The sequence below is a fragment of the Athene cunicularia genome (genome assembly GCF_003259725.1).
Source record: "Athene cunicularia isolate RWA chromosome 15 unlocalized genomic scaffold, athCun1 chr15_part1, whole genome shotgun sequence".
NCBI lineage: Eukaryota > Metazoa > Chordata > Aves > Strigiformes > Strigidae > Athene > Athene cunicularia.
The window spans coordinates 55,274-72,824 of record NW_020799121.1 but is presented as its reverse complement, the minus strand read 5'-3'; the positions used below and the strand labels follow the sequence as shown (position 1 = coordinate 72,824).

The following is a 17,551-nucleotide window of genomic DNA, read 5'->3' as shown; positions in this document are numbered from 1 at the left end:
CTGTGCCTGCTCGGGCCGGGTACTGCTCCGGCCCGCAAGAGAAGCTCCTGCACCCCCGGCGTGCGGGGTGGAGAGTTGTCCTCCCCGCCGTCCCCCCGTGGGAGGCAGCCCCGCACGCTCGCTGGGGCTCGTTTCAGCCTCTTACTGACACCTCCCCAGGATTAATGCCCAGGGTACTGCCAGAGGCCCCCACCCTGCAGGGGCTTCCTGGGGACAGGGGTGTGTTGCCCCACACAGTCCCAGGGCTCACTTGCAGCCAGGAGCCGTTGTGGTGTCCTCAGCCCTGCCTGCCTTTGCCCGTAGCTCTCTCAATCTGACTTCTGCTGTCCCAGAACAGAGTATAAATACTCTTGTGCCACTCGCAGTGGGCCCCCTTTCCCAGTCGGAGGGGAAGCAATGGGGGATATAGGGGTTTAGGGAGGTATATATTCCCCCAGGCTCCTGTCCCATCCCAGATGGAAGTGCCAGGAGTATGGCCAAGCCCAGGTGGAGGGGTGGAGGGAGAATCCCGTGGAGATGCCAAACTCCCCCCCTGCAAGGCTGCAGCCCTGATCAGCAAATGACAGACTTGGTGAGGCTCAATCTTGTTTCTGGCAAAGGCTAGAATACTCCCTATAGCAGAGCAAGCCTGGCCCACTCCTGCACTTGCCCGGAGGTGCTGTGGGCTCTACAGAGCAGGCAGCTTCCACCTGCTTCCAGCTCTCAGGCAAGGGGCAGAGGTGTTGCACCCCCGCCGGTTCTGGCAGCCCAGAGACCAAAGGACTCACCGCGCCCCTAGGAGCTCCCAGCTTTCTGGGGAGGTGTGTGGGATTGAGCGGAGCTGCAGGCCAGAAAAATGGGGTGTGGTGGAGGTGCCTAGAGGGTCCAGCAGTCTCCGTGCTGGGAGCACTGTTGGTTCGACAGTGTGGGTCTCCAGCTAGGTTGGCATCCCAGAGCCCCTTGGTTCCCTGGCAGCTCACTGCTCTCTGGCCCTGAGCACCATCGGGCTCTGCTGGAGCATGATGGTCCCTTCCCAAGCAACTGTGCTAAAGCCAACCCCTCTAAACACTGTGCCACCAAGCATACCCTTCCTATCCCTCTGCTATCCTCAGAAGCAACATATTCTTCACTTGCTGGATGAGCCTTGCGTTGTTGGGCTGCCATGTGTGTCATGCAGGGGTCTCCGCCTGCAGCTCTGCTCACTACAGTCCCTTGTCTGAGGATGTGCCTGGAGATCAAACACTTGGACACAGACCCAAATCCAAGCTGCTGGGCAGCACTGCTGGCAGCAGCTGTCCTGTCTTCAGGGTATGTGGGACACCCCACTGGCAACGTTGAGCTGGTGGGAGCACATCGGGTCTGTCCCCCAGCACCTCTGCCAGCAGCAGCACTGGGGCAACAGCACCAAATACTGGTGGGTGGCTGGCAGCGTTGATGCTTGGCTTCCTGCACAGAGCACCCACCTGCAGAAACACACTAAGCTATGCTGATAAAGCAGCCTTGGGTACACAGCTCTCAGCACATGCAGCAGTATTTATCCTGCCTCTGCTCCCGCAGGTCTACCCCTCCCCTGGTTTCATTCCCCCAGGTAATGACCAAGCTACATCCTCACAGACACACTGCAAAGGGCCAGCACAGCAGGGAGCCCATGGCCTTGCTCTGATCCATGCAGCATCCATCCCCCCAGGGCTCCCCAGGGCAGGGAGGTGTGCCTGTGTACAGCCAGTGCAGCCTTGAAGAAGCAGACCTCGTTATTCCTGTGAAATTGGAGTGAGGAGAGATACACAAACCCCTTGAGGAGCACAGGGTTTTGGGGAGAGCAGGGAAGGCCATAGGCTGCTACGCAGCACATCAGCAGCAGGCAGGTGAGAGTGTGATCTCAGCAGCGTGCAGAAGCCACAGGGCGGCTATGGTGTGTCGGGGCAGGCGGGCAGATTGCCCAGCAGATGGGCAGGGAGCAGGGGCCTGGGTGGTCACAGCGAGGCTGGGCCCTGCAGGCTCCCCCAGCCAGAGGATAAGTGAAGCAACGGGAGGAGGGTCAGGAGTCCTTTGGGTTTCCTTTGTGGATGCTAAATGTAATGTTAAATACCAGTGATGGAATTTTATTGTGCCAGCATGTGTCTGGGACTGGTCTGGACCTGGAGCCAGGGACACTTGCCTGACTCAAGGGTGGGACGTCGCAGACCAAGTTAGGGATGTGGCTGAGTGCTAGGCAAGGAGAATTCAGATTCTGTTGAGCCCATGGCCTTTCCCCTGGGCACAGCAGCAGAGAGCAGTACAGGGGCAGGCATTACCCTGCTGCCCTGCCAGCACTGGTCTGGCAGCACAGACGTGCGGGCTGCACAGGCTGCCAGAGCCCTGGCAATGGGGAGAGGAGGGTCCTGGGACCCCTCTCCCCTCCCTCCTTCTGCCTGCTTCAGCAGCACACGGGAGCTTTTCTGGCCTCATCCTTCCTCCCTTGGGAACACCTGACACCCACAGACGTGTGTTGTTTCTGCTTTCCCCACACCCAACACTTTGTGACCACTCCCAAGGTCACAAATTGGCTGGACCTGACTGGCCCCATCTCCCAGAGGAAGCCAGGGAGGGGGAACCTGCCACCCCAGGGGGATATTTGGGCAGGGCACCCACCCCTGGCTGACAAAGCAGCTGGACATGCTCTGAGAGGAGGGAGAGAAGGAGGAGAGTAGCTCTTGGCTTCACTGCACTGTGCCATTTGCCTGTGGCAAGCACACATGTAGCCTGATGCTGCCACTCCTCTGCATGCCAACACCAGGGCAGGTCCCACAGACCTGTGCTGTTATAAACAGTGACATCATGCTGGTTGAGTTCTGAGGCACTGACACACTTCCCAGGGCACCCCATGGCAAGAAGGCCCTGGTGGTGCCCAGCTCCTGGGCAAGGGAGAAGGTCCTCCAGCTCTCCAGGGCTGCAGGAGCAGCAGGGCTCTCTGTGCTTCCTCCTCCTCCTTTTCTTGCTGGGGATTGCACCCCTGGGTGTAAAGATGTGCAAAGATCTTCCCAGACAGCAGGTCCCTGAGCACCACATACCTGGCTTAGTGCTGAGAGTGGCAGGAAGACGGGCCAGAGCAGCAGGACCTGGCGGTAGATGTGGGGCTGTCCTCACCCAAAGAGGTGTCAGGACCTGGGGATGGGTGTGGGGCTGTCCCCACCCAGAGAGGTGTCAGGACCTGGGGGTGGGTGTACCCCCAAGATGTGGCAGGACAAGGGATGGTTGAAGGGCTGCCCCGCATCTCTTCCCCTGGGGTATGGGTGGAAGCTGAGGATAGGGTTCACAGCTGGGGGGATGCATGGGAGGGTGTCTGTGAAGCTGTAGGACAAGCAGCACAGCTGGAAGTGGGAGAGGGCAGCAGTGTGGTTCTGCTGCAGCCAGACCAGCCATAGGGACCATCCCTCTGCACAGAACTGCTGAATGGTGCCATTTGCTTAGGACAGGGCACTCATGCCTAAGCACATGTCCCCATTTCTCAGGTGTGACTCATGTCCTGCTGGGAGCCAGGGCAGGATCATGTGTGATGGATTCCTCATATCCTGCTGCTGGCACGGGCACTGGGCAGCCTCCTGCCTGCCCAGGGTTGCTGCATCATCGGGACGGGAAGGAGCTGTGTGACAGGGAAGGTCCCACTCCTGAGGTGTCACACTGCCTGAGGAGGAGCAGTGCTGTTGTGGGCACTGAGGACTCCAGTTGTCATGCCTGGCTGGCACGTATGAGAACCAGCATGCAGAAAGCGCACACCACCTCTCTACGAGCTAGAAGCAATTTGCCCCAGGTGTGGCTCTCCAGGGCTGGATCTCTGACGCGTCTCTCCATCTGCCCACAGGAAGAGAATGGGCAGGTTTGTCCACGTCTCCAGGATCCAGTCTGTCTGTTCATGCTTCCCATGGAGGTGAGGGCACCCTGGCCTAAACGGCTGCCCGTGGAGCTGAGGGCATCCTGGCCTAAGGTCAGGCGGCTGCAGTGTGCTGCAGAGTGGGGACATGCTGAGCATCAGTGCTCGTCGCACATCTTGCTGTGCCAGGGGCCTGACTCTGCTCTGGTGCCATGCCGCAAACCAGAGCAACTGCTGGTGAGTGCGTGGGGGGCTCAGCCTGTGTGGGGCACACACACGCTCTCTGGGAAGAGTGAGAAGCTCTTGCAGAGAAGATCCTGCACTGCACATGCATGTGCTATGTCAGCCAGCACACCCCCTCGCCTGCACTATGCCCACCCTAGTCCAGCTCACGTCTTGCTGTGGGAACTGCAGCCCTGGGGCACTGAGCTCCTGCCCTGCCATGGCCTTGGCTAGCAAGAGTTAAACCCCAGATGAGTGAATCCATTGCCTGGATTTTTCCCTCTGCTCACCTTTGGCCCTTGTCCTGCGCAGAGTCCCCTGGGGATCCTGTGAAGCAAGCACAGCCTGGCCTGCTCCCTGCCCAGCTAAAGGAGCCCGTGAAGGGCTCAGCCGGACCGTGTGGATCCCTCTGCCTGGGCTGTCCTCTAGCACCACATCCACCACTGGAGCCTGGATCTGCTCCTGCTGCACTGCCTCCAACCCTGCTTGCTCCTCTCTGGGGATGTCTTGGCGATGAATCCCCCTTGCCTATACCCCCAGAAAGGAGAGGAGAGGGAAACACCATCGGTCCCCAGCACTGCAGGAGCCCAGCAGCCCAGGGATGGACCACGGTGCTGCACAGAACCCTAGAGTGTAGGACACTGCTGCAGGGAGGATATTGTGTCCACGACGAGCAGAGGGAGCTTGGAGGCAGAGGTTGGAGCAGAGCTGGCATCTGCTCCAGACACGGCCCCTGAGGTCACAGCCTACTCCCTGGCAGTGGGCCCAGCGGACCTGGAGTGCTTGAGAATAGTCAGAACTTTGGTGTCAGCATCTCCAGCACCAACAGGGCTGCCACCCTGTGAGGAAGTGCAGAAACCTCCTTTTCCTGCTGTACGTTGGCATTTCTGACTCTACACAGCCAATGCTGTTGGGCTGCAGAGCTTCCTCCTCCAGCTTGCCTAGACCCCCAGGTGTCACTGGTCTTGCCTTTCCTCCAAGGAGTTGTAACCCTCCCAAAGTACAGAGGCACAACTACTCACAGGGTCTTGCCCCACTGTGCTTTGCACCTAAAGCAGCTGTGAAAACCAGGGCCCAGGGAGACCATAGCTGCTGGTCATCTCAAAAGCCCCACCTAGAGCTGGAGAGAAAGACCTCAGTGCTTTCAGACCGGAGGGAGGCTCCAGCTGAGCCTCAGCTCTGGGAGCTTGCACAAGGCCCTGGCTGCGTGTGACAGGGAAGAAGGCAGCTTCAGTATTTCCACAGGCAGGACATTCCTAAGAGGTGACCTGTCCCTCCCCAACCCTTCACCCCCCTGCCTTTCCAATCTTTGTCACACTGAGTGAACAGAGCTATTTTTTCCCTTTTTGGGACCTCTAGAGCCCATAAATCACAATGCCAAGATCTGCTGTGGCCAAGAAAGGAAGGGTTTGGAAAAAGGACAGGGGTTCAGGAGAGATGCAACTCCTGGTAACTTATCCCTAAAACCAAGGCTCCAGACACCCCCAAACATGCCAGCTCTTCCAGGGGCTTCCCAGAAGACCTCACAGCAGCCACCTGCATCTCCAAGAACCTTGCCTGTCAGTTAGGGTTTTTGGCCATCGGGGTGCTGAGGAGGGGCTAAGGAATCAGTTTTTCAGACTGCCCTAAAAATTGGCTTCATTCAAAAGCTGTGTGTCAAGAACAGGATGCTGGTTCTTGCAGCAATGGGTTTGGGGAAGGTCCTCATGGGTCACTGGGACTAGAGGAGAGCCACAAAAGTGGCACTGCTGTGCCACAAGCAAAGCCAAACAGTCCCGGGCAGAGGTGGCCAAAGCCCCTGGACTCCCCAGGTCCTCTCTGCAGCCTGGTGCCAAGGCAAACAGACCACGTGTCCCAGAGCAGCAAAGCTACCTGTGCCAAGGAAGATGCAGCACCAAGACCAGAGGAACCCTGGGGGTTCTGCACAGCCCACTCTCGCAGGCAGGCTGCAGGCAGCCCCAGCAAGGGGCACAGCCTCTCTTCCAGGACTGGCGAGCTGGGGACAAATCTGCTCCTGAGAACAGTCCCAGAGGGGCTCTGGGCAGGTGCAAAATTCAGGCAGGGCCCCTTGTGCCTTGTCACTCAGTGGCTGCTCTCTCGTGGGCCTCTGGCAGCATGGCAACAGCCTCACAGGCACCAGTGCCACGTTACTCCAAGAAATATGGAAGCTGGAACATTACGGAAAGCCTATTAGAGACCAGTCTTGGTATTTGCTAATAAGCCAAATCATATGTTGACAAAGGGCTGTTGTATGTGCTGCACCCAGTGGGTCACATCCTGCCACTCAGTGCAAAGCTTGCTGCATGTCACATCTCCAGGCTTCCCCCAGCCTGTCAGGTGTTCATGGCTGACCTGGACTCCAGGACTCTATCATGGTCCTTACCAGACCAAGAGCATGAGCCTTGTTCTGCTGCTCTCTGGTGACAGCTCTGGTTGCTTCAGCACCTGTTCCAGTCACAGGCCCTTCCATCTCATTCGCCATGTGAATCGTTTCCAAGACCAGGCTCTTTTCTGATCATATTTTCTACTTATATTCACATGATTCTCCACTCGGACTGTCACAAGGAATTAAGACAACTTGGGGCAATATTTCCGAGTAGGCACACACTTTAGGACTGCTCCCCCTCAGGACCATCCTTCCCCTCTCCAACAGCTCTGTGCTTTGTCTTCTTGCACTGAGTCCCACGGGCCCACTGTGAGGAGACAATTCTTGGCAATGCTGTTCCTTCTGTGTAGAAAACATCAAATGTTTTCCTAGTTGTAATAAATCTCACTAGTTACTGTTATTTTTCATTATTTTTATGGTTGTTCATCGACTTTTCTCTGATGCATAGCTGGCTTGACTACTAACATCCTTCTGTTCACCCCGTTGCTTTGCACAAGCTCAAATATGAAAGCCGGAGGTTGGAGACCGTCTGTGCAGGGAGCCACAGTCTTATGCCAGGGTTGGCTTCATTTCTTCCTGTCTGGTCTAGACAGCTTATGTAAGAAAGAACCGAACAGCTGCCTGGCTGGGAGTCTTCCCTGCCCAGCTGTGACTCTGCCAAGTCTTGCACTGGACTCTTAATTCTTGTTGGTATGTCTAGTCTGCTGCAGGCAGGCCAAGCTATGTTGCATCAAAATGCCCTCTGTCCACACACAGAAAGATTGCTAGCACACCGCATGGTCTTAAATTCACTTTGGAGATGGAAGATTAATTCATCCACTGAAAAGCCAGTATGAACAGGTCCTTATCCCACAGCAAATGCTCCCACCAGCATCTCATGTTGCTCTGCTCGCTTCCTCTGTTGTGCTTTCCCACCCCTTGCTTTTCTGGAGGTCATTCTTGTAAGTCCCAACTTCAGCCACTGAATCTGGGTCACCCACAGCTCCAGCACACGTGGAGGTCGCAAACCAGCGCTGTACGCCTTGTGACTCGGTACAGCTGACTGTTGTACACAATCCAAAAGGAGATCCTGTGCTTCTGCACCTGCTCCACTTACCTGGGCTGCAAACAACTCAGATGCAGACCAGCACCCAAGTTCTTCACTCCCACACCAAGTGTGGCTAGAGTCAGCTGCCAGTGCCCCCACAGCACTGCAGCCAGCTGTGTGCCCTCTGGCTCAGCCAGTGACGTGGACATTGGCTGCAGAGCATATCCAGTGGCCCTGAGCATGGCCATGCTGCGGGGGCTTGGAGCCCATCCTGGCCAGACCCCCTGGATTTCCTGCTCTTGAGCTAGTTATTTTCTGTGTCTCAGGGGCTCTTCACTCTCTTCCAGAATAAAGGCTTTGCCTGGAAGGTTACTGTTTCTCCATCCTTTTTCACCATACCATGGGGACAGAAGTGAAGCTGCCTCCTGTTTGTGGTGCTCGGCAGTCTCGGGCTTCCTGCCTCTGCCACCATCACCTTTGAAATATCCAGTACTGAGAGCCTTAGTGAGGGGAGAGACTGTTACCTGCAATGAAGACTACAACAGACCTCCTTGCAGGAAGTTAGTGGACATGACTTTGAAGTAATTTTAGAATTCATCTTCCATCCAATGCAAAGGAGTGAGAAGGGTTTCTCTGCCTCTGGGGAGAGGAGCAACAAACCTCAATACAGGAACACCAGCGTTCCCAGCATCAGATGCCTCACAGCACCCTCCAAGGCCAATAGACTTTTCCTAAGCATATTTCCAGTTCTACTTGTAAAAGCCATTGGCGATTTTACGTTCACAGTTTTGAATGCTGTAGTTTGCTCTCTTGAGAAGTTTTACTATTTTGACATCCCCAGATACCTCTTGAACACCAGACATGTTTCACAGCAAAACTGACTGACAGCTATTGCCTGCCACTACACAATTGCTTCTCTCTCCTCATGGGTACGAGGGCACATGCAGAAATCTTACAATAACCTTTCACAAAACCTCTGACATTTCTCACGAGTTGTGCCCACATTTGGAGGCTGCTGGCGCTGTGTCTGGTCCCTCAGGGAAGGTGCTCTGCCAGCCACCCATTCTTGTTCCCACTCCACCAGCTATCCAAAGTGAAGCTTCTTCTGATCCACCTGCACCTTTCATTCTCACACATACATGCCTTTGCCATCCTGTGAATCAGAAGGTTGTTGTTATCTTCTTTCTCTTCTCCCAGTACCTGTTAATGTGTTTCCTGGCCCCAGGGACACACAGTAAAGCGGTAAAGGGAACGTAGCAGAATGATGAAGGGTACCAGCAACATTCACTGAGACCATACAATGGATCAAAATCTCCAAGTGATGTTACAAAAAAACGCTAAAAATTTTTAAGATACTCATGCTATTAACTTTCCTATCCACCCAGTGTAAATACAGGGAGTGCTTCCAGACTGGTCCCTTAGGAGGCACCATAGAACAAACACTGCCCTATACTTTGGGTCCTGCTGGAAGCAAAAAAAGTAGGCAACTAGTCCCACCAACTACCACATGCAATTAAGGACACCATACTCCAGGTTGCCTTAACAACCACACACCATGCCTAGTCTGGTGGCCCTGTGAAGGCCATGACCTCTCAGTGGCAGCAGGGACCTCCAGCTGATCCAAAATTCATTAGCTGCAGCTCCACAGCGGGCTGGGGTGGTGGGCTCTCAGCTGAGTGTGCTTCTCCATGCTGTGCAGAGTTTGCACCAACACGCTGCATGCTGTTGCTCCTGTCCCTGAATCGCCTGGCCTCCAGCACCTGCATCTTTCTCCTTGTTTCAGGGAAGCGCTTGCTCAAAAGACATCCAGTTCCTATCAGTTACCAGCACTCCTAAAAGCAAGACGTTCTTCACTTGTCTGCATGCCTGGGAGCTTGTGTTCCAATAGGCACAGCCAGCAGCCTGACCTCAGTTCTGCCATGGGCTCAGGAGAGCAGGGCCAGCCCCTCTTGTGCTCTCATGGGAGTCCTGCAGAGGTGGGGCCCTCAGCATCCTCAGTGCAGGCATGTACCCCCTCTGACTGGTAGATCTCTAGACCACAAAACCAGCACACAGCAGAACCCTGGGTGTAGGGTAGGGCACTTCTCCACAGCAGGAGCTACGCAGTGTCTCTGACACCCTTCCAGCACTAAAAAACCACTCTTCCCGTCTTCTTCGTTCTCAGTGGAAAAGTCTGTCAGATGAAAAGCTGTGCTTCAGGATTAACCAAAGATAAACTGTCTTTTCTCCCTGTTGCTGTGACAGCAGTTGGATTAAGGCCTTAGTCACATGTAAACAGACAGCAGAGTGGGGGGGGAAGGCCTCATCATGAATCGCATAATCAGCAAAGGATCAAATCTCTGCAAGCAGGGAAGGAAGTACTGTCTTAGAGAAAAATATTTAGATTCTGTGGAATATTGGCCAATTGCAATATTTTTCTTCAAATAAAACATTTATAAGAACACTGAAATAAATATTTGAGAATGCAATATACCAAAGCCCTGAGTCATTCCTGATGCAAAAGTTTTCCCTCACTTCTCAGGCAGCTTCCTCATGCAGGGTTTGGAGTCAGGATGGCTTTCCATGGCACTGAGGTGCACTGGCAAGGTCCAGTGCCACACGTCCCTGCTGCTTGGAAATGGTGGAGCTCCTCCTGGCAAGGATCACCTCCCAGTCTGAGCCGAATGCCTGGGTGTGCTGCAGAGTCTGTGGTGGGGTCTGTGAAGATGTACTGCCTTGAATTCAAAGACACTGCCAGCAGCAGCTTGGGGAAGAGCCTGCAGGCAGCTCTCCTCAGGAGATGGGAGAAGGGAGCACCTCATAACATTCCTCCCTCCTCCATTCCTTTTGTATGCAGGACTATGCAGACAGATGTGGACACAAATGAGAATCCTTTGGTGGCCTTTTTTGCGATTCAGATGAACTGAGATGCTGTGGACATCATCAGGGAAGTTGTTAGGTGGCGATATCCCATCTCCCTGGCTGCAGAAGTACGGCAAACCCACCTGTATGGCCACAGCACATTTACTGTCCTGCTCCTGACTGCATCAGATCTGATGCCCACTCTGGCCTCAAACAGCCCCAACCATATGCTTTGCTTTCCCCGCTATTTTGCCCCCATTTCCCCCTGCCATATGAACAACCCACCCTAGTTCTTTCCCCCTCCCACCTGCTCCCCTGCAGGCTCAAGTTTTGCTGATTTTGCACCCTTGTTCAGTAATTAGGGCCTTGGTGAGTGATCCCAGTCAGGCAGCACTGCCCTCTGGAACTCTTCATTCAGGGCAGGCCTGATCATGCTTCTCACCCCTTTGTCTGGTTGTTTCTTGCTCTGTTTGCTCAGCCCTGTGTAAGGCCCCATTTTAGCCTCTCCACTCTCTGCAAGGCCTGGCAGTCACCCCTCCATGTAATCTCGCGCCATCTGCCTGCAACTTTGCACTGATGTCATTAAAGCTGGTATTTTCCCATGTTTCAATTGCCACCACATCTGCTGCAGCATCTAAGCTTTCAGCACACTATTTTCACTGGCTTTCACATACCCACTATCCCACATTCCTGTAGGAAACACGCCACTACCACATTCCTTGTGAGCCCACAGATACTTTACTCTTTCTTGTCAGGTCAGGTTAGGTGGGGAGGTGGGAGAGAAATCATTTGGGAGAGGCACACAGGCAAAGCCACCTTTACAAAGGTCTTGGTCTTTTTAAAATAGTTAAGCTCATGTGAGAAAATACCATGTAGGTTATCACAGGACAAAGCCAGACCCCATGAAGAAGAGGAGCTCAGGAAGTATTGAACAAGCATGGTGACCTCTCCACACATACTCCAAACTGGACATTGATGGGATTACAGGATTGCTAAGGACTGGTCAAACCGTTACATGAGATGATCCAACTGTGCTGATAAAACCTTTCCCAAGTTGATTTCTCTTAATGAAAATAACCATGTCTGGATGAAAGGTCTGAGCAACAAGAACAAATAACTTCATGATGAAGTTGCTGAAGAAAACGTCATTGTTTTTTTTTTTTTTTTTTTTTAATCCTGAGAACATTCAAGCTCCCTGACAGTTTCTGGTCAGGCCAGGGACAGTCTCTGGAGCTGTGTACTGACACAGTGCTGACTGATGGCTTTTTGTTACAGTACTTTTGTTCCTCAGGTCATCTCTTGCCTTCATGTTTGCAACTGTCAGACTGAGCAGCTTCCTGCAAACCACCACATGACAGAGAAGATGCTATGCATCTGTAAAGTGCTGCTCATTCTCTCACCAAGGCAGGCAAGCCTGTCTGATGTCAGCTTCACATAACACAGAAGTGCAGTCCAGGGTTCCACTGTACCTTGTACCTGTCTACATCTAATGTTATGGGAGATGAACGCCTTCAGAGATGACGAGGTATTTAACACGTGGTAGCATTCACAGCACACGCTAGAGGAGCAGTTATCTACTGAGAGATGTTTTGACAGAAAGAACCTGCAGAGCCTTACTCCCTCCTTAGCACTCCCCAAGCGTGTTCTGTACCGGATGCGGTCACACGGCTGTTCATCGCTTCATCTGTATCACAGCTCAAACTACTTGGATGCTATACTAAGAGGTACTCACACATGAGATTTCCATAAGCTCTTCACTACAACTTGGTTGTGGTTGCTTGCAAGTTTGCCAAACTGAAATTACTTGAGCCGCTCCTGTTAGGCACATCCATCAAGCTGGTTTAAAAAGACACTCTGCACTGAACAAAAACCCACAAGCAACACAGTCCACACATTTCAAATAATGAGACAGGGAAAACTATCTACTCATGAAAAAAAAAAAAATCTGCTAGTTGCTCACCTTGTTAAGAAGCCTGAACTCCTCCTCATGTTGATGGAGGCCACTAAAAATGGCATTCAACCACAGCTTAAAAAGAAGGAAGTCTCCAGACTTGGGTCCTTCTCAGCATCCCTGTGGAAAACTATCCAACCTAGGCCAAACTGTAAATCTCTGACAAATGGTTGGTTCATGACATTCATAACTCTTCCAAGCTTGTCAGCTAAATTCTTTTAAGACGCCACCATTGCTCCTCTTCTACTAGCTTTTCTGGGGCTCTTCTGCATGTCATTCTCACAAAGACACAGAGTATTTTCTGTCTTAGGCCTAAGGTGGTGAAGTAATGCTATGCTGATATTTTACATTTTTTTTTCATGTCTGTTAATTCCATTCTTTGCTTAGTTCATTAATCAAAGCTCGACTCGGGACAGAGGGAGCCTGGTTGTGGAGGATCCTTACCATCCATTATTCCATTGACAGTTTCCTGATTCTCACTTCAAGGTCTTTCTCTGCTCTGATCTATTCTTTTCATTCTCTTGCAAACTCATTTACAAGGTCACTTCTGACAGCCAGTCTCACTGAGGATACTTAGACAGAAATAATTTAAATCCATGGTGTGACTTTCCCTAGAAACAAACAAGTGAAAGACTGACACTTGGCACTATGGAAAAGGTCTCTGAACTTTTATGCCAGGGTCTCCCCTACACGTTCAGGTGCTCGCATTTGAACATCTTGGTCTGTATGTCTTGTAAAGATTGACTCACTGACTGCTTACAAAATGACCGTGTCTCCCAATATAGGAAAAAAAGATACTTTCATATAGAGATATCTCACTTCATGACTCCTTTGCATTTAGTCGGCAAACTGCTCTGCTACCTGACAGGAATGATGGAGAGGCTGGACAGACATGACTATAAGAAACAGGTCTACCCCAGGTCACATAAGGCAGAACTCCTTACTAGGAAAAGCCAAGGGGAACACTTCCTTCTAAATTCTTGACTTCATGGCATGTATTCTTGTATTGTATTGAGTCAACTCTGAGGTTCAACTCTTGCCCAAGAAAAGTCAGAATGTTTTGATTAATAATGCAGCTCCTCTCTGTGCATGAGACAGGCAAGCTCCATTTAAAGAATACCTATGCTGTTCTGAGGGAGTAGTGTATTTCATGGCATGAAGTTTCCATTCTGTACAGGGAGATAATCAGAGCAAATCATGTAGCAGAGCCAGCATGTGGCACAACATGAAGGAATGAAACAAAAAGCTGTGAGCCAACATGATGATTTCCCAGCCTGTTAAGGGAAGGTACTTAGAAATTCTTTCTATAAATTCAGGGCAAGGCAAGAGATCCACACCACATAGATTACTGGGCCCTGTAACTACACCCAAACTTCTTCAGGGAAGTATCTTGAAAGTGAATGCTCAGCAGAACAGCACAGACTTAGAACTTCAGTTAGTCCTGTCACAATGTATACAGAGGACTTTGTACCCAAAGACTGGATGCTATTTTTTCCTTTCAGAAAAAGGAAGGATAAAGGACCAGTAAGTCCTTGAGAATCACTGGTGATGTTCTCAGATTTATCTTCTGCTGCCTGCAGTGATTATTTCAGACAGTGAAAACCTCATTTATACAATGTGAAGGTTTACATTTCTTCGTGTGCATAAACACAGAATAAAGTAACTAACAGTTAACTCAGGGAACCTCATAGGATTGTGGAAAAGACACTTTGCTACACTCATAGCACCTGTCGTGCAGACTATAGTAAGTATACTAAGCATACTATAGTAAGTATACTAAGCATACTATAGTATGGCAACTCACCCAATTAAGTACTTTACTGGCTTGGAAGTCTAGTTTCTAAGAAATTAGGGGAGACAAAGAATAATTGTTGATTCAAGGCCCACACAGGTGTTAGAAACAGTTATCTCCAATTTCCAGAACAAGGGCCACATAAATATGATTCAACAACCTCAGGCTCCAGTGGAAAGAGGCTCAGTAAATACTCTAAGGACCCCACAAACACTATACAAGACTGGATGTGAACTCTCACTCCCCGACCTAGACACACAAAATTTGACCAGTGTGGAATTAAAAGACTAGTGTTACAAGGGTATTTGCGTTTATTTCAGAGTAAGAAACTCAGCCATGGGTTAAAGGAGAGCTGTACAGTTTGCCTCAAGCTCCACATGTACAGGCTGGAGAAGCCACCAATCTACAGGTCATTTATCAGAAAAGTTGTGCACCACACGATGCTTTCTACTGCAACAAGAAGCCCTCAAGGGTGAGAGGGTATTGCCTGCGACACTTAAGAAGGCAGACTTGTGCCTGTTCACTATAAGATGGCTGCAGAGACCCTGGTGCTGAACAGGAACTCAGGAGACATGGTGCTGGTAGCAGATAGAAAAAAAGGGAAGTTGCTTGTCATAATCAGTATAACAAAGATCTAGAACTGTTTAAGCCAAGTTTGAAAAGAGAGTTTCCGAGATAAAACAGTTGCCCCAAAAGAGGGTAAATGTGGATTTCCGGTGGGAAGACTTCCCTCTCAAAAGCACTGAGGAACTCAACAGTTTGCAGCACTGCACATGAGCAACAAGAGCATACAATCTCTGCATCCACTAGAGAGGTTCCCACCAAAGAATAGCTCTGCTGTGGCCAAGGTAGAGCTGTGGTGTGATCCAAATGCTGTTTTGCAAAAGGTAGATTCATTTTATTACTCCTTGGGATAATGCCTGGCAGCTCAGAGGGCCACTGAACAATGATATAATCCTTTCAAGACTTGGGCAAGAGAGACCGAAGAGCAGAAGTCAGAAACATGTCTGAAACCTATTTCAGAGAGGCTATCGAAAGTGTAAGAATTAAATTCTCATTTCACTTTTGTCAAAGAAAATTCAAAAGATGTGGAATTCACCACCACCAAATGGTGGGATGGAAAAGATTAACTTCCTGCCTTTGACTGGCCAAATAAAATGGAACTGCAATGTCCTGGTCTCCTCCCAGGGGTCAGATGGGAAGGACTGGCATCCAGCCAGCCAGTCCTAGCAGCAGGTCAGATCCCACAGGAACAGCAGGAAGGTGTCCAACTGCTCTACTCTGGAGTGCTGCAGTACTCTGCTGATGTTGTCAACCTCTCCAATGACAAGAAAGGAACACTGCCTCCTCCCTCAAGGTAAGATGATGAAACAAAGCTCCTGTCAGGAGAAGATACATAGAGTACTGAAGAGGGCAAGGCTGACAAGACACAAAAGTTCAGGTTGATGTCCCTTAGGAACGTGTATCTGGGTAATTACTTTGCCCTCACACTGATGGGATTTATATTGCTTTTGAACATCTGATTCTGATATTGACTGCAATATGATGAAATAAAAGCTGAGCAGAATAGATGATGCTACAATCTTTAAAAGACTCAAGTAGATATGTTATATTCCATCATAAAACTAATGACACCTAAACACAGTTGTTGCCGGTAATATCATGAATCCTTCAGGCAGCTCTGATGCTCTGCCATGCATAGCTTCACAGGTAAGGCCAAAAAGAGTCACTGCACACACACATGCAGCAACTTTTTGATGACTGCACAAGTACGCACAGAGCAATCCCTGTCAGCATGACCTGGACTTGCTGGCTTGAAGAAATCTTTAGACCTGAACAGGCTGAACTGAGGATGAAGAGAAGTAATGCTGTGCTTGGAAGTAAAGTTCTCAGGTTAAAGCTACAGACTCATCAGCTCTGGCTTGAATATGCACTGGGGACCCATTTCACACAAATGTACAGACCAGAAGGCACTGCAAACAAAATGGGAGGCAAGCAACTCCAATCTAAAGCTCAGACCAATCACAATTAATAGATCATTAAATTTAACTTTTCACCACATAGCTCAGATACACCACACTGGTTTCTGCAGACTGAATTCCTTCATATTTTGGGTCTTTAATTCAGATTCCTATAACTGAGACACAGGAGATGGAGCCATCCTGTTTTATAGTCCAGAAGGAGAATTTAGTGTATTTTCCACTGGGCAGCTCAAGCGTTCAGCTCAGTATTTCTGGCCTTCGGATTCCCAGGTTCAGCCTGTGGTTTACAGGGGGACAAGGTGTGCGCAGGATACAAGGAGTCATCCCCACTCGGTTCAATCCATTCAGATTTCAAGATGAATTAAAGGCACAGGATTTAAGGAAGAATACTTATGATTTTATATGCCCTCTCTATTAATGCTTTATTAAGTGCGGGCACATTCAGCCGCTTCTCCTCAATGCCTTCCCGCAGCCTTCACCCATCGGACACGCTGCCAGCTCAGGACTCGGCAGCCGCTGAGGTCCCCGCGCTCTCTCGCAGCCCAGAGGCCAACGGTCTCCGGAGGGATTTCGGCGGCGGAGCGTCCCCATCCAGCAGAGCCGCGGTCCCTGCACACGCCGCACGAAGCCGCCGCGGTCCCGACTCCCCGGAAGCTTCTCCCGCTCCAACCCGGCGCCCGAGAGTCACCGAGGCAGACCCGCCGAGCCCCGCCCGGTCGCGGCCTGTCCCGATACTCACGAGTTCGTGTGCAGGTATTCGAAGGTGAGCTGGGCCCGGTTCAGGCTGCTGTAATTGGCCAAGGCCATGGCAGGGCAGGAGCTCAGTGCCCCAGGGCTGCAGTTCCCACAGCAAGACGTGAGCTGGACTAGGGTGGGCATAGTGCAGGCGAGGGGGTGTGCTGGCTGACATAGCACATGCATGTGCAGTGCAGGATCTTCTCTGCAAGAGCTTCTCACTCTTCCCAGAGAGCGTGTGTGTGCCCCACACAGGCTGAGCCCCCCACGCACTCACCAGCAGTTGCTCTGGTTTGCGGCATGGCACCAGAGCAGAGTCAGGCCCCTGGCACAGCACGATGTGCGACGAGCACTGATGCTCAGCATGTCCCCACTCTGCAGCACACTGCAGCCGCCTGACCTTAGGCCAGGATGCCCTCAGCTCCACGGGCAGCCGTTTAGGCCAGGGTGCCCTCACCTCCATGGGAAGCATGAACAGACAGACTGGATCCTGGAGACGTGGACAAACCTGCCCATTCTCTTCCTGTGGGCAGATGGAGAGACGCGTCAGAGATCCAGCCCTGGAGAGCCACACCTGGGGCAAATTGCTTCTAGCTCGTAGAGAGGTGGTGTGCGCTTTCTGCATGCTGGTTCTCATACGTGCCAGCCAGGCATGACAACTGGAGTCCTCAGTGCCCACAACAGCACTGCTCCTCCTCAGGCAGTGTGACACCTCAGGAGTGGGACCTTCCCTGTCACACAGCTCCTTCCCGTCCCGATGATGCAGCAACCCTGGGCAGGCAGGAG

The 17,551-nt window shown here is 51.5% G+C and overlaps 1 protein-coding gene and 1 long non-coding RNA gene across 2 annotated transcripts in view; one reads left to right on the top strand and one right to left on the bottom strand.

Moving 5' to 3' along the window:
* The first annotated feature begins 14 nt into the window (after window positions 1-14).
* Window positions 15-17,551, top strand: part of MORC2 (MORC family CW-type zinc finger 2) — a 67,343-nt gene continuing 49,806 nt past the window's right edge. Inside the window, exons 1-2 of the mRNA XM_026859448.1 lie at window positions 15-19; window positions 9,722-9,725. The gene's annotated coding sequence lies outside the window, so the exon portion shown is untranslated. The remainder of the gene's footprint in view (window positions 20-9,721; window positions 9,726-17,551) is intronic.
* LOC113485965 lies at window positions 529-9,725 on the bottom strand. Its single transcript, XR_003399504.1, has 3 exons — window positions 7,192-9,725; window positions 3,799-3,804; window positions 529-540 (listed from the first exon to the last, which is right to left on the bottom strand). It is a non-coding gene; the product is annotated as an uncharacterized LOC113485965 (long non-coding RNA).